Here is a 22668-nt window from a genome sequence, read left to right on the forward strand (position 1 = left end):
AGAAAATTCTTTTCTGCCTTGCGTTAACCGGTTAACCATATGCGTTAACCGGTTAACACTGTTGAAAAATTTCTTGGAAAACTGTTTTCCGCCTTGCGTTAACCGGTTAACCAAATACGTTAACCGGTTAACACTGTTTGAAAATTAAAAAAAAATATTTCGTATTGCGTTAACCGGTTAACCATACGCGTTAACCGGTTAACATTGTTCCAAAAAGTGTTTAGGAAGCACAACTCTTGTGCGTTCAAACCCCAATCCCATAACTCTCTAACAACACAACCCTTGTGCCGTCACTAACCCTGATGCACCAATTTCAGACCGTCAAACACATCTCGATTGTTAATTCAGTATGATTGATCAAAACGTCATTGCTTCACTATACTAATGTCGGATCAAGAAGCAAACGACCATTGATCGCTCAAAGGAAAATAATCATCGAGGGTTTGAATGAACGAAACGAGAACACTATATCATATATAATGTATTTTGCATCAGGATTACATATATCACATATATGTAACTTGGTCGATCTCAATTTAACCTTTGATTCATTCTGTCTTTAATCATATTATTACAGAACAAAAACAAATATCAGATTCATGGTTTCGTAAGTGGCTCTGATACCACTGAAGGAGAATAGCCATCCAAGGCGCAGCGGAATTTAAAAATTTCTCCATTTAGTGATCCTTACGAATGGGCATGATCAGTGATAGAATCGTTACCTCTTGTGGCGATTCAAACCTTTGGTGCAGATCTCTGATAATGATCAAAACCTTTGATACAGATCCACGGGGCGATCAAGAACGTTGAACAATGACAACGTCTCTACTCAGTCCACACGAACGGATTCCTTCAATCGCAGTGCTAGCTGTTATGAATGAAGGCTTTGAGTGAGAGAGAGATACGAAATTCCAACTCTTCAGTTGTGTTGTCTGTCTCAGTGAGTGACAATGCTTCTACCCAAGGGGTTCTATTTATAGAACCACTTGTGTGGGCTTCAAGCCAAAAAGCCCACTTAAGTGCATTTTGGCCCATATCTCATAAAATGCCAAAATCACTTAAGTATTTGGTACCTTACCATATTTCGTATTCTACTTAAGTACACCGTACCTTTATGATGTTCCTTAATTATTCTATCTCTCATCAATTCGTCCTTTGTGTGTGACCCTATAGGTTTTCGCGGCGTTGGCAATTATATTAAATCACGCATTTAACATAATAAACAGTGAGCGGTATCTAGCAACACATCACTGCTGCCCAAGTCACGAAAATGTCATGTGATCTGACAAAACCTCCTGTGATAATAATTATGTATATAATTACCCCTTTGCCCTTATGTCTATATTGAACACAAGGTATAGACCGTGTCACCCTTGTCCAGTTCAATATTGGGTCCATAGACATTTATCCTGTTACGCAGGATTGGCAAATTCCATCTAGGACACTCATGTCCCTCAGCATGCTTTGTGGAGTATCCATCAACTGTCTTTATGGTTATCCAGTTACGGACAACGTTGGATCAGCAACAAAGCACTCGACTCTACATCTAGGATCCATAGTGGTTTCAGGTCGAAGAGTGGTATACACTATTATCACCATGAGAATAACTTATGACACTTTGCATAACTTTCTATATAGTATTCTCATAGCGGGTCAATCCGGTATAAATATTACTCCTAATATTCATACCTATGTTTAAGACTTGATAACTCTTTATCCATGATCCATGAGATGTGATCATCAGTCTACAAACATAATAGTCTTAATGCTTTAATGTTATCCCACTTCACATTAAAGCTCGACTACGGATACTTTAAGAATAATGTCCTTATGTTTAATGTGTTCTCATGATTAAGTCACACTTAATACATTAAACGGACTATCTATTCCAGGGACTTTATTAATCAACCATAATAAAGAAAATGCCTTTTATTATTAATAAATAATTCGATACAAGTACCAAAAGTATTGGCCTCTAGGGCTTACACCAACACACATCACCGTTTAGGTAGAAATTTCCAGCTAATTTCCTCGATGTCTTCTTATCTTTCAAAGATGCCCTAGACGGGTAAATTTGATTTTGGAGGAAACATTTGATATCAAAATACCATGGCTTTTCATCTTTGATCTCCTCGACAGCAAACACATGAGTTGGCCTATCAAGACGCATCACAGTCAAATTGGGAACTTCATTCCAAAACTTCACCACGATCATTGAAGCCAATGTTGCAAGAGCATCTGCCATCCGGTTTTCATCTCGAGGGATATGATGAAATTCAACCTTTGTAAGAAAAGTTGAAATCCTCCTCGCATAATCTCTATATGGTATCAAATCGGGTTGATTCGTTTCCCATTCACCTTTGATTTGATTCACGACCAAAGCTGAATCTCCATAGACGTCTAAATACTTAATACTGAGATCGATGGCCTCTTCAAGCCCCATAATGCAAGCTTCATACTCAGCCATAGTATTTGTACACTTGAAAGTTAATCTAGTTGTAAACGGAAAATGAGTGCCTTGGGGATTAATAATTACTTCCCCAATGCCATTACCATACGAATTAACAGCTCCATCAAATACCATGCCCTAACGGGAACCAGGTTCTGGCCCTTCTTCAAGCAATGGCTCATCACAATCTTTCATTTTCAAGTACAAAATCTCTTCATCAGGGAAATCATATTGTACTGACCGGTAATCTCCAATAGGTTGGTGGGCCAAATGGTCAGCCAAGACACTACCTTTAATTGCTTTCTGAGATCGGTATTCAATATCATACTTTGATAACAACATCTGCCAACGGGCAATCCTCCCAATTAAAGCAGGCTTCTCAAAAATATACTTAATTGGATCCATTTTGGATATCAACGAAGTGGTGTGATTTAACATATACTGACGCAGACGCTTAGTAGCCTAAGCCAATGCGCAACAAGTCTTTTCAAGCATAGAATACTGAGTCTCACAGTCGATGAATTTCTTACTCGGGTAGTAAATAGCATATTCTTTATTTCCAGTTTCGTCTTGCTGACCAAGAACACAACCCATACTTTCATCAAGCACAGTCAAATACATGATCAACGATCTTCCTTCAACAGGCGGAGACAGAATCAGTGGCTCAAGCAGATACTCTTTGATACTGTCAAAAGCTTTCTGGAAATCCTAGGTCCAATCACAAGACTGATCTTTCCTAAGAAGCTTGAATATAGGTGCACATGTGGAAGTCATGTGTGATATAAATCTCGAGATATAATTCAAGCGGCCGAGAAAACCTTTGATTTGCTTCTCAATTTTGGGTGCAAGCATCTCTTGTTTTGCTTTGACCTTGGCAGGATCAACTTCAATACCCTTCTCACTAACAATAAAGTCCAACAACTTACCAGAACGAACACCAAAAGTACATTTATTGGGATTCAAGCGGAGTTTATACTTCCTCAAACATTGGAATAGTTTCAACAAGTGCTCAACATGCTCTTATTCATCACTTGATTTAGAAAAAAATGTCATCAACATAGACTTCGATCTCTTTATGCATCATCATGAAAAAGAGTGGTCATTGCTCTCTGGTAAGTTGCACCAACATTCTTTAAACCGAAAGGCATCACTCTATAACAGAATGTTCCCTAAGGCGTAATGAATGTGGTCTTCTCCATATCTTCGGGTGCCATCTTGATCTGATTATATCCGGAAAATCCGTCCATAAACGAAAAAACTTTGAATTTAGTTGTATTGTCTACCAATATATCAATGTGTAGCAGAGGAAAATCATCTTTCGGACTAGCTTTATTCAAATCTCTATAATCGACACACATACATACTTTTCCATCTTTCTTCGGAACAGGCATAATGTTGGCCACCCATTGCGGATACTCAGCAGTAACAAGGAAGTCAACATCAATCTACTTCTGCACTTCTTCTTTAATCCTCACTCCCATATCAGGATGAGTCCTCCTCAACTTCTGCTTGACTGGCGGGCATTCTGGCTTCAACGGCAATCTATGCTCCACAATCTCAGAAGTCAAACCATGCATGTCTTGATAGGACCAAGCAAACACATCTGAATATTGTCGAAGAAGATCAATCAACTCCTTCTTAACCTCTGGACATAGCTGAGACCCAATCTTGACTTCCTTCGCATCATCTTCAGAACCCAAGTTGACCAACTCAATCTGCTCTTCACATGGCTGAATGACTTTTTCCTCGTGCTCAAGTAGACGAGACAATTCATCCGACACTTCTTCATCACTTTCTTCCTCAGCCTCGAACACAGGGAATTCAAAGTTTGGAGAAGGAGTAGGATCATTGTATTCAATGGGTTTCGAAACCAACCTGCATGATGATTTGATATTTTGATTTTAGAGAAGTGAATTGTGACCAAATATTATGCAGATGGACAATTATTATTTACTTATTTATGTCTTTTGTGATTACCATTTTCAGAAAAGAAAAAAGGTAAAATAAAACATCATAGATATGGATGAATAGAATTTTATTTTATTAATGATCAAATTGAAAGATGTCTGACAATGTTCGCTTCTCCCTTAGGCATAGGAGAAGGATTTTCAAAAACAATAAAGCAATTACTTAGAGTGATGAACAATAACAGGAAAATCGACAGCGATCCAATTATTGCAAGCTCTTCCACGCGTCACAAAATTGGTGCAGTCTTTATCTTCATTATCCTCGATCACTGCAGCTGAGTGTTGTTCATTATCATGAATGCACCCTCCGCTACGGAAACTAGGTTACGCATCTTCAACTTTAATCACAAACGACCCTTGCTGAAATCCCAAACCAACATGATTCTTGTTCTCGGTGACCTCTACCATCCGACCCCACTGATCAGAACTACCATCTTCAACAATCTTCTGAGCGTCTTTAAAAGAGGACATAGGTGCCCCAACTCTCTTTTCTTCAGCAATAGATAGAGCTTAGAACAGAGTTCCAATCTCATCCTCAGCTTCAACATATCAGAAAGACGACAGGTGACTTACCAACATAGCTTTCTCCCCACCTATAATGACAAGCTTACCATTCTTCACGAACTTCAACTTCTGATGCAGAGTGGATGTCACAGCTTCTGCCTCATGTATCCATGGTCTTCCTAACAAGCATCTATAGGCCGGGTGGATATCCATTACCTGGAAAGTAATTTGGAAATCACTCGGACCTATCTTCACTGGAAGGTCCACCTCTCCAATAACAGTCTTGTGAGAACCATTAAAAGCTTTGACGATCACGCCACTGTATCTCATAGGAGCGCCTTGGTACGATAATCTTGATAGAGTTGACTTGGGGAGTACATTCAACGATGAACCGGTATCAAACAATACATTGGACAATGCATCCTCCTTGCAATTCATTGATGTGTAGTGTCTGATTGTGATTCCTACCCTCCTCAGGGAGTTCTTCATCACAAAAGCTCAAATTGTTGCAGGAAGTGATGTTAGCCACAATATGGTCAAACTGATCCACAGTTACATCATGCTCTACATAAGCTTGCTCCAATACCTTTTTCAACGCTTCTCTGTGTGCTTCAGAGTACATGAGCAGAGACAACACTGAAATCTTTAAAGGAGTCTGGAGCAGCTATTCCACCACATTAAATTCACTCTTCTTAATCAAGCTAAGTACCTCATCATCATCGTTAGGCTTCAAATTGATGGATTCACCAGACTGACACTTTGGAGCACTAACCGAATTTGTTGCAGGTACCTCAATCTTCTTACCATCATCCTCTATATCCTTCAGGAAAACGGGACCAAACACACAAACGATACGGGTCACCTTCGTTATATCGACAATATTGACAACATAATTAGTCGTAGGCAATAGGACCTCTTGACCATTGTCCAACATTGTTGCATTGTACCGGTATGGAACAGCTCTATCAGATGTATACGGGACTGGGCCCGCTAACCGTATCACTAACGGTGATACCGATTTGTTGTCACTTTTACTGTTGTTGCTATCGAACTGAATTACCACCTGCTCAAGGGTCTTAAAGACTGACACTATTATGTTGACATCATCTATATCCCTTGACTGTTGAATCTAGATTACATTCTTATCCATCAACTTCTGGATATCTCTTTTGACAACCGCACACCCACGGGGGTTCACACTGCAAATTGCACAATTGTCGTGGTGGTGTTCACAATCAATAATCGTGCACAGGGTCTTGTGCATCTCAACCAAGGATCAACGGATACATCGCACATCAAACACTTGGAAACTTCCCGGATAACCATCTACCATATTAACAGAGGAATTACCATGAGCAGGCAATGGGTTGGCTTTTACATTCGGCGCACGGTCCTCAAAGGACATCATCCCACTTTTCACTAGCTTTTGGACCTCGTATTTCAACGGGTAGTAATTCTCGATATCATGACCAGGAGCCCCTTGATGAAAGGCACAACGGAGTTCTGGCTTGTACCACCATGGAAGTGATTCTGGAATTTGTGGTGGACTTCTTGGTTGGAGAAGGTTATTGAGAACCAAAGACGGATATAATTCGGCGTGGGTCATAGGAATAGGGTCAAAAGAGACCTTTTTCATCTCAAAACTCTGTTGTTATTGTTGATTATTGTTGGTGTTGTTGTAGTTATTTGTTCTTTGTTGTGGCTGTTGTTGACGTTGTTGTTGAACTGGTACTGATTGATTATTGGAAAATACTAAAATAGCGGACGGTACTTGATGATGATGCTGACGTGATTGCAAACTTCTTCTGACATGAGGCCTCCTCTGCCTCCTTGCTGACATTGCATTGGTTTCACCTTCCTTCTTCCTAGCAAAGTTGTTACCATGCTTCTTGCTTGAAGATACCTCTTCCTTAGACAAACGTCCCTCACGGACACCCTCCTTTAATCTCATCCCCATATTTACCATTTTGGTAAAGTCACTGGGGGAACTAGCAATCATTCGTTCGTAATAAAACGAACTCAGGGTCTTGAGGAAGATCTTGGTCATCTCCTTTTCTTCCAACGGAGGATTGATCTGAGCAGAAAGCTCTATCCACCTCTAGGCATACTCTTTAAATGTCTCTTTGTCCTTCTGAGACATAGACCTCAGCTGGTCTCTATCAGGCTCCATGTCCATGTTTTACTTGTATTGTTTCACAAAAGCGTCACCCAAATCATTGAACATGCGAACACTTGCACTATCCAATCCCATGTACCACCTCAGAGCGGCACCAGTCAGACTGTCTTGGAAATAGTGAATCAATAACTGATCATTATCAATTTGCATCGGCATTTTCCTGGCATACATGACGAGATGGCTAAGTGGACAGGTATTTCCCTTATACTTTTCAAAGTCAGGGACTTTGAACTTCATCGGGATCTTGACATTAGACACTAGGCAGAGCTCAACAGCACTCTTACCAAACAAATCTTTTCCCCTCAAGGTATTCAACTCCTTTCGCAGCTCAAGGAATTGGTCTTTCATCTCATCCATCTTCTCATAAACATTCGGACCCTCAGACGGCTCAGAATGGTAGATGGTGTCCTCAACACGAGGTAGAGTGTGAACAACTAGAGGCGGAACAGACATGATCAGGCTAGATGCTGGCATGGAAGCAAAACTAGGCACAAAGTTTGGCGGCATTCCCCACGGGGATCCGACAGGCATACTAGGCGCAAACTGAGTGGCATGCACAGTTGAAGTAACAACCTCAGAAATGACAGTCCTCTGAGGAGGAGGAGTTACTGGCGTTGGAGAAGATTGACTCTGAGCAGCTAGAACAGACTCAATCATGGCAATCAAGCGGGAAATCTCGTCCTTCAAATCTCGGTTCTCTTGTTCCAAGTGTTCCATGATTCTCGGATGATTGGCACGAGTATTGTATCGATGAGTCAGCTTGGCTGAAGCACAGAAGAATAACCAATAAGACATCTGGCGGAAGAAAACCTGTTTATGCAAATGATGCATGAAATGCAATACTTTGATTGTTTTTATTTTCAAGGAACATACTATTTTATTTACAAATATATAATAATAACAATTTGTAACAATTTGATTGACCATAAAATATCTCTTTTATTCATATAATTTGGAAGGATTACACTAAGTACAATTTTAGAAATCAAAATACAAATACAAGAGAAAATGAGACTAATCATCCTAAGGATCCCCTAAAAACAGTGTCCGATGATCTGGTTGCAGGAGCATACTTCCTTCGGATGCATCAGATCTCGGTCTCAAAAGAAGTCTTCATCTGAGCCTTCTCGAGGACAAGCTGATCAACAATCTTCTTCCAAGCACCGGAAGGCTGAGGCATACTAGAGGAAGATGGACCCTCTGGTTCTATCTGTCTTTTCACTACTCGATCTTCAAGAAGTTCAATAAGCGCATCTTTATCTTTAGACTCAAGCTACAACTCCTCATTCTTTTTGCTCAAAGCATGGAACCTCTCTTCCCACATATCCTTCTCTTGCTTCATCTTGGCAAGTGCGTCTTCCAACTCCTCTACATCTTGGTTAGGGAGAGTTAATGGCTCAACCACAACCATAGGCATAGGTCTCTCACAAGCATAAGGTATCTTCAATTCCAAATCTCTCTTCTTCACCCAAGTAGTGTAAGCTTCCAAAGCTACACAGTTGCACGGACCAAGCTCGGACTTCCTTTCCTATGCACATTATGCCAAGCATGCACCATCTTCTGCTTCAAATGTCGGGAATCTTTACCCTCTTGATAGAAAAGGCCTTCTAACTGGGTGTTATTAGGTTTGTCTCTCAATGGGAACCCAAGTTGACGACGAGCCAAAGCAAGGTTGTAGTTGATTCCTCCTTGTGTACCAATGAGAGGCACATTAGAGAATTCACCACAACTATCAATAATATCCAAGCTACTCAATGCGGAGTCATACCAAACTATATCATCATTAGTGAGAGACATAAGTCTCTGAGACCACCATAGACATTGTTTGTTCTCCATAAAAGCAGACGTCTGAGGCAAGTGCAAAATAAACCACTTGTACAGAAGAGGAACACAACACACAATAGTTCCACCACCTTTAGAACTTCTCAAATGCAGAGAGAAGTACATATCACCCAACAAAGTAGGCACATGATTCCCAATCAAGAAGTTTCTAATGGAGTTAACATCAACAAAATTGTCAATGTTAGGGAACAAAGCCAAACCATAGATGAGCAACACAAAGATAGCTTCAAAAGCATCCATACTACCGGCTTGAGCAAAGGCATTAGCTTTCCCAATAAGGAACTCAGAAGTCAACCCAAACATTCCTCCTTTCTTCACCCAATGAGCCACAATCTCAGACTTCTTCAAATGAAGAGCTTCAGCTATAATATGAGATCTGGGAATCTCTTCCAATCCACTAAAAGGAACCTTATCAAATATAGGTATCCCCAAGAGATGGCCATATTCCTCCAACATAGGCATAAGCTGATAATCGGGAAAAGTGAAGCAACGGTAGAGAGGGTCATAGAACCGAACCAAAACACTCAAGAGTCCTTCAACCATATTAGCAAACAACACAGATAGAAACTTCCCATGATGTTGCTTTAAGTCCAAGGGATCTAATACAAAAGATGATAGCTTCCTTAACTCTTTCAAATTGGGACATTTGAAACTGTACTTCTTAGTGTTCCTTCGTTCACAATCCATGGTCTGAAAATATTTGCAAATAAAACCTCAGCTCCTTGAAGTTATTTTGCGTATGATGAATGTTATGATGCACATGAATGCATGAATACAACAATCACAAGTAAGGGATCACCCATAAGGCAAACAAACAAAGGTCAAGGGATGAATCAAGTCATTGTCAAGATCAATCATCCATTTTGGTGGATTATAGTTTTCACCTTATCAACACCCAAGTTCCATTGATATTGACAAGACTTGATTGGATCAACCAAGAATCAAAGGGTTTGTTGTGAGTCACGAGCATGGAATCAGGTTAAGAACCATACCAAAGGAGTGTACTAAGGATAAAAAGATGTAGATCATGTTCTTAAAAGTTCCCAGAGTCTTAGTTTCATCTATCGGATATTACAAGTTAGGATGACTGACTCATCAACCCATAATATTCTCAAGAGAAACTCGTCTAAGTGTAGTATCGCGTAACAACTATTATCAAGTCTACACCTGAACAGTCTCCGCACTATGTCCTAAATAGGCCAAGTTGGGTTAAATGTTCTACGGTCCTCAGCTTCTCGGACCCCAAATCAGAGAAAGTAATGCCTAACCATAAATAACTTGTGTGACATTTATAACTCCAAAAGGGTATCCACTGAGAAGATGGGTCTCAAGCCAACTCGTTAAGAACTACTCCACACAAGTCAAACATGACTATACCATCCTCCTATCTTAATTGCACTCAAGTTCGGGTTAGAACTTATCTCACCATTCAAAGATCACCAAGCACAACAAGTAGATTATATCACACAAACAAATATACAATTATATACACATAAAAAAGCAGGCTAAACCCACTGAGGACTACTCCCCAGCAGAGTCGCGCACTTAATTTCTGTAGAGGTAAATTCATGACCATTAAGCTATGGATAAACTTAACGTCAATAAAACCAGAGTTACCACCGCGCTTTTATTGTTTCCAAAGGAAAAGGGAAAAGTACGAACAAAACCCAAAGATAAGAAGTTTTCAAATCAAAACTAATAAAATACCATAGATTACAGGTAAATGGGTTGGTTACACAGAGGGAAGGTGTTAGCACCCAAAGTGTCCTAGGTACTCCTAGGGAGCCCTTTTTTATGTGTGTATGTGTTTTTGGAATAAAAAATGTTTGCAATAAATAGAGTGGGGAGATGAGAAAAGAATTCCCTAATTATATTTTTGTGTTTGACAAGACCTTCGGACTTGTGCCTACGTACCAATATAAAAATGAGGGATCAAAACCTCGTACTTCGTGGTAACAATTTCAAAGTGAGTTGATTGCTTTAACAAAAGTTTAAGTTTAGAAGAAGCACAAAAGGCCAAAAAGAGTTTGAATGGGTGTTAGTTCTTTTTGTCTTTTGAAAATTTAAGTCAAGTATGGTTAAGTTCATTTACAAGTTTAATTAAGAAAAAGGAGGTTTTGAAATAAAGTTAAAGTTTAGAAATCACAAGCAAAGAAGGTTTTGAAAGAGGGGAGAGATTTTAAATTTAATAAGTGGGAGGAGATGAAGAGACTAATCCTAAGCAAAAATTTAAAAGTTAAGAGTTGAAAAGATCTGACTGATGGGATGCAATCCAATACACAAGAATGTCATATAGAAACCCACTTTTCCTTTGGACTTTAAAATCAAGAAACATAAATAAGCAAGTAAGATGAAGAGCAAGGCATCAAATAAAGATAGCCACATCCAAGCCAGCAACTTCATAGTCTTCTCCCAAATCTCCCATGTATCAGATGACATACTCCTTGAATGGCTCAAAAATAGGCATTAGACATGGATTCAAAGTAACATTTGCATCAAGACCATGTAGTCGATGAACTCAAAAGGGATCTCAATACTTGCATCAGATGAAAGTTCAATTCACAATGACTTGGCTTCAGAAAAGTTGGCATTGGCCAAGTCCTTTTTGAAGGAGAAGAGTGATCCAAAACGCATCGGAATTTAAAAAAATTTCCTTTAGTGATCCTTACGAATGGGCATGATCAGTGATAGAATCGTTACCTCTTGTGGCGATTAGAACCTTTGATGCAGATCTACGGAGCGATCACGAACGTTGAATTATGACAACGCCTCTACTCAATCCACACGAACGGATTCCTTCAATATCAGTGCTAGCTGCTACAAATGAAGGCTTTGAGTGTGTGTGTGTGAGAGAGAGAGAGAGAGAGAGAGAGAGAGAAATGAAATTACAATTGCTCAAATGCTTCTGCACAAGGGTTCTATTTATAAAACCACTTGTGTGGGCTGCAAGCTCAAAAGCCACTTAAGTGTATGTGGCCCATATCTTATAATATGCCAAAATCACTTAAATGCGTGGTACCTTACCATATTTCATATTCTACTTAAGTACACCGTACCTTACGATGTTCTAGAAGTCACTTAAGTGCACCGTACCTTACGGTGTTCCTTAGTTACTCTATCTCTCATCAATCCGTCCTTTTGTGTGTGACCCTGTAGGTTTTTGCGGCATTGGCAATTATATTAAATCACGTATTTAACATAATAAACAGTGAGCGGTATCTAACAACACATCACTGCTACCCAAGACACGAAAATGTCATGTGATCCAACAAATCCTTTTGTGATAATACTTATGTGTACAATTACCATTTTGCCCTTATGTCTATATTGAACACAAGGCATAGACCGTGTCATCCTTGTCCAGTTCAATATTGGGCCCGTAGACATTTATCCTGTTACGCAGGATGGGAAAATTCCATCTAGGTCACTCATGTCCTTCGGCATGCTTCGTGGAGTACCCATCAACTGTCTTTATGGTCACCCAGTTACGAACAACCTTTGATCAGCAATAAGGCACTCAATTCTACATCTAGGGTCCATAGTGGTTTCAGATCGAAGGGTGGTATACACCACTATCACCATGGGAATAACTTATGACACTTTCCATAACATTCTATATAGTATTCTCATTGCGGGTCAATCCAGTATAAATATTACTCTTAATATTCATACCTATGTTTAAGACTTTATAACTCCTTATCCATGATCTATGAGATGTGATCATCAGTCTATATACATAATAGTCTTAATGCTTTAATGTTATCCCACTTTACAACAAAGAACGACTACGGATACTTCAAGAATGGTGTCCTTATGTTTAATGGGGTCTCATGATTAAGTCACACTTGATACATTAAACAGACTAACTATTATAGGGACTTTATTAAACAAACATAATAAAGAAAAAGCCTTTTATTATTAATAAATAATTCGATACAAGTACCAAAAGTATTGTCCTCTAGGGCTTACACCAACAATATCCCACTAGCACTAGAGCCAATCAGGCATACCCCTAATGCCCATAGATATAGTATAGCCATCATGCTTCTGTTGCGCAAGAGGCTTTGTCAGTGGGTCAGCAATATTATCAAGTGTAGGTACTCTGCATATTTTCATATATCCTCTATATATTATCTCTCGAATGAGGTGATAACGCCTAAGTATGTGTTTGGATTGTTTGTGAGATCTAGGCTCCTTAGCTTGTGCGATAGCACCATTGTTATCACAATAGATATCAATGGGATCCACGATGCTAGAAACTATGCCAAGTTCAATAATGAACTTTTTGATCCAAACAGCCTCCTTTGTTGCACTTGAGGCAGCAATATACTCGGCCTCGGTTGTAGAATCAGCAACTGTGTCTTGCTTTGAACTTCACAGCGCCACCGTTTAAGCAAAATACATAACCAGATTGCGATATAAAGTCATCCTTATCTGTCTGGAAGCTAGCATCGGTGTATCCAATTACAACAAGATCTTCCTTACCTCCATATGTCAAGAATGAGTCCTTAGTCCTTCTCAAATAATTGTGGATATTCTTGACAGCTACCCAATGAGCATCACCGGGATCAGATTGGTACCTACTCGTTGCACTTAAAGCATATGAGACAGTTGGTCGAGTACATAATATGGCATACATGATAGATCCTATTGCAGATGCATATGGAATCTTATTCATGTGATCCCTTTCTTCCTTAGTTGAAGGGGATTGTGTTTTTGATAAATATAAGCCATGTTGCATATGTATGAATCCTTTCTTGGAATCATGCATATTAAAGCGTCTCAGCACTTTGTCAATGTATGTACTCTGACTTAGGCTAAGCAGTTTTTATGGTCTATCTCTACATATCCTAATTCCTAATATATAGGTTGCTTCACCCAGGTCCTTCATAGAAAAGCATTTCCCCAACCAAGACTTTACTTGTTGTAGGGTAGGGACATCGTTTACAATGAGTAATATATCATCTACATATAATACCAGGAAGCGATCATGCTCCCACTAACCTTCTTGTAGACACAAGGCTCATCTTCATTCTTGATGAATCCATATTGTTTTACTGTTTCATCAAAATGAAGATTCCATCTACTGGAAGCTTGCTTCAATCCATAGATTGATCTTTGTAACTTACATATCTTTTGGGCTTCTTCTGGTATGTCAAATCCTTCAGGTTGTGTCATGTACACATCCTCAAGAAGATTCCCATAAACGAAAGCAGTTTTGACATCCATCTTCCATATTTCATAATCATGATATGCAGCGATAGCAAGTAAAATTCGAACAGATTTAAGCATTGCAACTGGTGAAAAGGTTTCATCATAGTCAACCCCATGAATTTGTTTATATCCTTTTGCAACCAGTCTTGCCTTATAGGTGTGTACCTTACCATCCATGTCAGTCTTCTTTTTGAAGAACCACTTGCATCCTATAGGGTTAACTCCTACAGGAGGCTCTACCAAGGTCCAAACTTGGTTTGTGTACATGGAATCCATTTCAGATTTCATGGCTTCTAGCCACTTCTCAGACTCGGGACCAGTTATGGCCTCTTGGTAGGTCACATGCTCATCTTGATCCATGAGTAATACATCACCTTGATCAGTTATGAGATATCCATATCTCTCAGGTAGGTGACGTATCCTGCTTGACCTACGTTGGTCTTGTTCTACTTGAGCAGGTTGCTCTTCCACAACTACTTGTGTTTCCTGCTCTAATTCCTCCATAGGTGTATCAATGCTTTATGATTCTTGAATTTCTTCAAGCTCTATTTTCCTCCCACTGTTTCCTTTGGAAATAAAATCCTTTTCTAGGAAAACTCCAGTTCGAGTGATAAACACTTTTCCCTCAGAAGGATTGTAGAAGTAATACCCTCTTGTTTCTTTAGGATACCCCACAAATAAGCATTTGTCAGATTTGGGCTCAAGCTTAGTTGAAATTTGTCGTTTCACATAAACTTCGCAACCCCAAATCTTCATGTAAGACATATGTGGTTTCTTACCACTCCATATCTCATATGGTGTCTTCTCAACCTTTTTGGATGGAACACGGTTAAGTGTGTAAGCTGCTGTCAATAGTGCATGTTGTCACATTACGCGAAAAACCGGCGGGAAAACGAAACAACAGAGCCGCCACCGTGCGTTATTTATCCCAAAGGAGGGAAAGGAAACGCTCGAAGTAAACCTGGAAAAGACATGGTCTCACGACCAGAGAAAGATGGGATCGGGAGTCGGTTATGCGAAGGGAAGGTATTAGCACCCCTACGCATCCGTCGTACTCGACGGGATCCACGCTCAAAAGAATAGAAGAAAGGTTGCTAAAGACTGCTCACAAACTGCACACACGCTGGAAACAAACACAGAAAGACGGAAGAAACGGGACTCGGCAGGATATCGCATCCTGGGCCTACGTGGTCTGTCAAGCACAGACATCAGAGTCGACGTAGTTCGGGACAGGGGAAACGTGCTCGCTAGGATGTCGCATCCTATGCATACGTATTTTCTCTGACCAGAGAAGAATCAGAGCACTCGTAGCTCGGCTAACGCACGCCAAACAAAACCCACACAGGAAACTGACTGCCAATCGCTGGACTTACGTCAGACTCCACACAAACAGGCAAACATGGAAACCGAATGCCAATCGCTGGACTTACATCAGACTCCGAACCAACAAACACACACAGGAAACCAACTGTCAATCGCTGGACTTACGTCAGACTCCAAACCAACAAACACACACAGGAAACCAACTGCCAATCGCTGGACTTACGTCAGACTCCAAACACACACAAAGGGTTGAAAAAGACAAAAGGGCGCCCGGAGAGATCAGCTCATGTCCTGCCTACGTACCTCATCTGGTATGAGGATCAGGGCGACGTAGTTCCCCTTAACAGGGAAAGAACTTCTAACCTAACCAGAGACAAAGGGAGATAACAAGCTACTAGGGAGACTACGACTCGAGCCTAGAAGTTGTCGTGCATACGATCCCTATGTTGAGGTTTCTATCCTAACTTGCACAGGAAGCAAGCTATCCTAAGCAGCACAACCAAACAAACAAGCACAATAAAGCAAGCACACACACTATATGCAAACAATTGGGCTCATACAAGGTTAGACTGCAAAAACAAGCCAACTGGAATGGGGTGTTTTTAGCTCTTAACCCTAACATTGAGAGTTAGGGTGAAGCAGATGAAATAGGAAGTGAGGGTAAGACCTCACAACTCTTATCCCTGGCCTGGGAGAGCTTGACTCAAAATAGAAAGTGTGGGAGTTCAGAATGTAGGAACTCTTCTCCACAAATGACTGACACAACAAGATCTTGGGTTCTTATTCACAATGCATCAACACATGGTGTGTGAGCAAAGTGAATGACACAACTGAATATCAGGGGATGGATTGCACATCCCTTTTATCTGCCAATTGCCTCTTAAGAGGACTTTACCTGCTTGGGACAAAATTAAACATCCACAAGCATTTCCTCTTAAGGAGGGCTTCAGACAAGTGCCTACCAATAACAGTAGGTCTTCCAGACTACATGAAGATCAAGGAATTATACCTCAGTGGTATGCAAACCACAAGCAATGCCAAGCAAGTTCAAATGAACTTAAAGCAACTTAGGTACCTTCTTGAAGAACAGTTGGTTAAAACAGCAGGTTCAAAGCTCAGCAATGTCCAGTTCCACTCTATCAACTTTGGTATGAAGCTTTGTGTGTGTATGGATGCTTAATTCCTCTTGAATCCAGCTCAACTTTGAATTTCCATTATCACCTTCAAGCTTAGTGTGTGTATGGTTCTGGCACGATTTGAGCAAAGCAATGGTTGGTTCTTACCCTAGACTTCACCAGGATCAACAATTTGCCACGAAAAATGATGTGTATGTGAAGAAATTTGGAGTTCTTTTTTGAGAGAGTTTTTGGAAATGCAAATTTTCTAGATCTGAAAAGCTTGTGTAATGACCAATGCAGTTACAATTAAGCCTTTATACCCTCTGTTAATTAATCTGAGATTAATTCTAAGCATTGGTTAATGGTCATTAGCAAAACATAAGGTGAGTTGCAAAAATTGCTAAGTACATCTAGCATGGCAAAAGGGCACGTGAACAGTGCCATGCTGAAGCCCAAATCCACTTAAAATCACAAAATAATCAGCATGGGATTGGAATTAGGCTTGCATGATTCACACAAATCAAAATATCCAAAACCCTTCCAAAATGCATACATGTGAGCACATGATGGTGTAAGCTTATACCATGCAAGGTAATGAATGATGTGGAAAGTATGAGTCATGAGGAGAAGAATGCAAAAAGAGGCACTCCATTTGGAGTCTTGGTTCAAAAGTTATGGCAATTTGAATTTTTAAGCACACTTTGTCATGATTTGATCATATCTCCTCAACCACACATCATAAATCCATGATCTTGGACTTTTTGGAAATGGGAGAGAAAGATCTTCAACTTTCATGTTGGACAAAATTTCATTTCAAGCTTTCTTGATGATGTAAAAATGAGTTGAAGTTGGTCCAAAACCTTTCCATTTTTGGAAATTTCAAATTATGGGTCACTTTCTATTTTGGGAAATTCTTGACTTGACTTCAAATTCTTCAATGTGAGTGTTTAAAATGTCAAATGAGACTTGTTTGAACATGAATGAAGTATCTCTAATCACTTCCCACCTCCAAATCCACAGTTGACTTTGCAGTTGACTTTTATGGGCCTCAGATGACTTGGACATGCACTGATGAATCTAAGCCTTCAACACTTGGCCAAGTTGCTTCAAAATGATCCTTGATTCACATGAGCTCATTGGAACCACCATAGGGCTTTCATCTCATGGAAAATGCTCTTGCTCTCTTGCACAGTTGAATCTCCTGACCAGTCTTGACTGATGAGATGTAATGGACTATGCAATGTGAATGCAATATTAATGACCTAAAAATGAAATGAATGTACAAATGGGAGGTACAAATTTGAGGTGCTACAGCTGCCCCTATTCAATCAACTAGGATCCTGAACGGATGAGAGCAACGGCTGTCAGACCTTCAAGGTACACAGGGATTGAATACCGAAAGAACCGGAAAATTTGCAATCTGCGGGGGATAAAGCAAAGGAAAGCAAGGCCATTTACCGATGGCGGATGCTCAATAAAACCTCAGGAAAGCCAGGTCATTTACCGATGGCGGTTTTACTGGAAACTTGATATTTACCGATATCAACGTCAGCGAGGCCATTTACCGATGACGGCTGGGAAACAACATCCAAAGGAAGCGGGACCATTTACCGATGGTGGCTTCAACTGGGAATCTGATATTAGAAGGAAACAAGACCATTTACCGACGGTGGCTTCAAAAAAACTCTTGATATTTACCGATATCGAAGTCAGCAAGACCATTTACCGATGGCTGCTGGAAAACAGATGTCACATAAAGCGAGGCCATTTACCGATGGCGGCTTGGGAATAGTCGACTTGATATACAACTGATATCAAGGAAAACGGTACCATTTACAGATGGCAAACTCCAACTGGGGAGGAAAAAGATATTTACAACTGGAAACAGACAAAACGCTTATCGACGACTCTACTGGGGATTTGATAGAGAAATACTTCACAACCCGACATTTACCGATGACTGGGAAAAACTCAATGTTTACCGACATCGAAAGATGATGTTTACCGACACCAAAAAAGGGACGACCAGACATTTACCGATGACTGGGATGAGACTCGATGTTTACTGACATCGAAAGATGATGTTCAGAAATGAAACAAGACCAGACATTTACCGATGACTGGGATGAGACTCGATGTTTACCGACATCGAAAGATGATGTTCAAAAATGAAACAAGACCAGACATTTACCGATGACTGGGATGAGACTCGATGTTTACCGACATCGAAAGATGATGTTCAGAAATGAAACAAGACCAGACATTTACCGATGACTGGGATGAGACTCGATGTTTACCGACATCGAAAGATGATGTTCAGAAATGAAACAAGACCAGACATTTACCGATGACTGGGATGAGACTCGATGTTTACCGACATCGAAAGATGATGTTCAGAAATGAAACAAGACCAGACATTTACGGATGACTGGGATGAGACTCGATGTTTACCGACATCGAAAGATGATGTTCAGAAATGAAACAAGACCAGACATTTACCGATGACTGGGATGAGACTCGATGTTTACCGACATCGAAAGATGATGTTCAGAAATGAAACAAGACCAGACATTTACCGATGACTGGGATGAGACTCGATGTTTACCGACATCGAAAGATGATGCTCAGAAATGAAACAAGACCAAACATTTACCGATGACTGGGATGAGACTCGATGTTTACCGACATCGAAAGATGATGTTCAGAAATGAAACAAGACCAGACATTTACCGATGACTGGGATGAGACTCGATGTTTACCGACATCGAAAAAAGAACACACACGAGTGTTGATGCGACACTTACCGATATCACAATGATGACATCTTCATTTGTCAAGATAGGGCAGACACCTGCCAGGGACTACGCTGGGGGAGTCAATCAAAACTTTCCCTTCCCGGACGAGTGAGGAAATAAACCTCTCTGGGGATTATCAGTCCTGAATGCTGTCAGGAGCAACTGCTGCAAACGTGCCATACAGATGTTGAAATACGATCCGCCTCTGCTGGGGATATGATCCAACTGGTGTAACATATGAATGCATATGTTTGAGTTTTTATGGCGTAATGCTCCATATTGAATGGAAATGCTACGCAATTTGAAGATGCAAATGATGATTACTACATGCAAAATGCAAATGGAGGAGAACTCCTGCTGGGAAAGCACACGACTGCTTCCGAGCGAACAACTCTGATTTGATCTTCCAACTCTGTGGGGAGACGCACTGCTGGGAGTGCTTTGCTGATCTGACACTCTGGGAACGACAGAGAAACCAAACCAACTAGGGAGTCATCCATTGGGAAAACACCACCTCTCAGTGGGGAACAACACTGCTGCTGGGGGATCCTCGTTGGGGATGACCTCTACTGAACCCGATCCACTTGGGGATTCTGCTGAGGAAATAAACAAACAATTCCTACCTCCGCTGGGGAAATAACACTGCAGACTTCCGCTGGGGAAACTGTCAACTCAACCCTGCTGGGGATTACAGCACTTCAAACCTGGCTGCTGAGGAACTATCCGAGGATACCTCCGCTGGGGAACAATAATCTTCCGGCTCGCTGGGGAACTACCAGTCCTCAGACCTGCTGGGGAAATACTCTTCACGACCCTACTGGGGATTTGCAATCAACTTCAGGCCTGCCCGCGGAGGCAACCCTGATCTTTCTTCGCTGGGGATACAAACCCTGAACCTGCCTGGGACAACCCAACCTCTCACACTACTGGACAGTGCTGAAATTCCTTTTGAACAAACTGTGGCTCACCTGCTTTAGCCAGCAATCAAAAGATAGTGATCTGCAAAACAGCAAGACATACCTGCCCCAGGGGATTGTACAGACAAAATACACCCAAGTGTAATCAACATTCAAAATGATTTTCAAATGTTTTATCTTTCCGCACGTTATTGTCTAGCCTTCATGTTTTTATATGTAATGTTTTATCAAAAATTCGGACGTTTTTTGCAAACAAAACAGTAAAATAAAAATGAGAGAGCAATTTATCTGAATAACGACTTTTATTGATTGAAAATGAGCCTATAAAGGCAAATACATCAGGAAGCAATTCCTAGGAAGAGGTAATTGCGCGCAAAAGAAAATGAATTATCCTATTGGCAATGTGAACACGGCATCCACTATTTCTCAATTCTGTTATGACTCACAAATCACCAATTTTTCCCCAAATTCCTTGCTTTCTGAGAAGAATGATTGGACCGATCATATCCTTCGAGATGATAGACACTGAAGCGCGATGAAGTACAGATAACTCAGACTGTAGTCTTCGATTTAATCCCTCTTTTGCCTGGATCGCCTTTTCAGGTTTTCAATCCACCGGGATACCCATTTTTGCCTAAGCCGCCCTTGCGGGTTTTCGACTTACCGGGTGTACATATTTTTTATTCTTTATCCCTAACTTTTGCCCGAACCTTTTTCTTTTTTTCTTTTTTTTTTTTGGTTCGCCGGGACGTCCCTTTTTGCCTGGACTCTTTTATTCTTTTTGTCCAGCGGGTCAATTTATGCGAAGTATTTTTTTACTACATCTGAGTTAACAGGGGACGGAAAATCTTCACCATCCATAGTTGTAAGCATCAAGGCTCCACCGGAGAAGACCTTCTTAACAACATATGGACCTTCATAATTCGGAGTCCACTTGCCCCTGTTATCTGTACCGGGAGGAAGGATCCTCTTCAAAACCAAATCACCTGTCTGATAGTTTTGAGGACGCACTTTCTGATCAAAGGCTTTCTTCATCCTTCTCTGATACAACTGCCCATGGCACACAGCTGCTAACCGCCTCTCTTGGATAAGGCTCAACTCGTTAAACCTTGTTCGAATCCACTCAGCTTCGTCTAGCTTGACATCCAACAGGACTCTTAGAGAAGGAATCTCCACTTCAACAGGCAGGACTGCTTCCATACCATACACAAGGGAGTAAGGGGTTTCCCCGGTCGACGTATGTACTGAAGTACGGTACCCATGCAAAGCGAAAGGCAGCATCTCATGCCAATCCTTGTACGTCACGACCATCTTCTGCACAATCTTCTTGATATTCTTGTTTGCCGCCTCTACAGCACCATTCATCTTCGGTCTGTAAGGAGAAGAATTGTGATGTTCAATCTTGAAATCTCTACAAAGCTCCTTCATCATCTTGTTATTGAGATTCGAACCATTATCAGTGATGATTCTCTCAGGAACCCCATAACGACAAATGATTTCCTTCTTGATGAACCTGGCAACCACTTGTTTGGTAACATTAGCATAGGAAGCTGCTTCCACCCACTTGGTGAAGTAATCAATCGCAACAAGGATGAAGCGATGTCCATTAGAAGCAGTAGGCTCGATCTTCCCAATCATATCAATGCCCCACATCGCGAACGGCCAAGGCGAATTCATGACATTCAGAGGGCTTGGTGGTACATGCACCTTATCAGCGTAGATCTGGCATTTATGGCACTTCCGAGCGTACTTGAAACAATCGGATTCCATAGTCATCCAATAATAACCGGCTCTCAACAATTTCTTGGACATTGCATGACCACCAGCATGGGTACCAAAAGATCCTTCATGCACTTCTTGCATCAACATGTCTGCTTCGTGTCTATCCACGCATCTGAGCAGAACCATGTCAAAGTTCCTCTTGTACAACACGTCATCCTGATTCAAATAAAAGCTTCCAGCTAGCCTTCTCAGGGTTTTCTTGTCATTCTTTGACGCACCTTCAGGATATTCCTGGCTCTTGAGGAAATTCTTAATGTCAAAGTACCACGACTTCTCATCAACAACAGACTCGGCTGCAAACACATATGCAGGCCTCTCGAGTCGATTCACAGCAACATGCGGCATATGATTCCACCAATGAACTTTGATCATAGAAGATAAAGTAGCCAAGGCATCATCCATCTGATTTTCATCTCGGGGGACATGATACAACTTCACCTTCTTGAAGAAAGTCAGGATTCTTCGGGTGTAGTCTCGATAAGGAATCAAATGCGGCTGGTGAGTATTCCAATCTCTATTGACCTGGTTAATCACTAGAGCGGAATCTCCATAAATGTCCAGAGTTTTGATCCTTAGATCGA

Source organism: Lathyrus oleraceus, chromosome 5, assembly GCF_024323335.1.
Source record: "Lathyrus oleraceus cultivar Zhongwan6 chromosome 5, CAAS_Psat_ZW6_1.0, whole genome shotgun sequence".
NCBI lineage: Eukaryota > Viridiplantae > Streptophyta > Magnoliopsida > Fabales > Fabaceae > Lathyrus > Lathyrus oleraceus.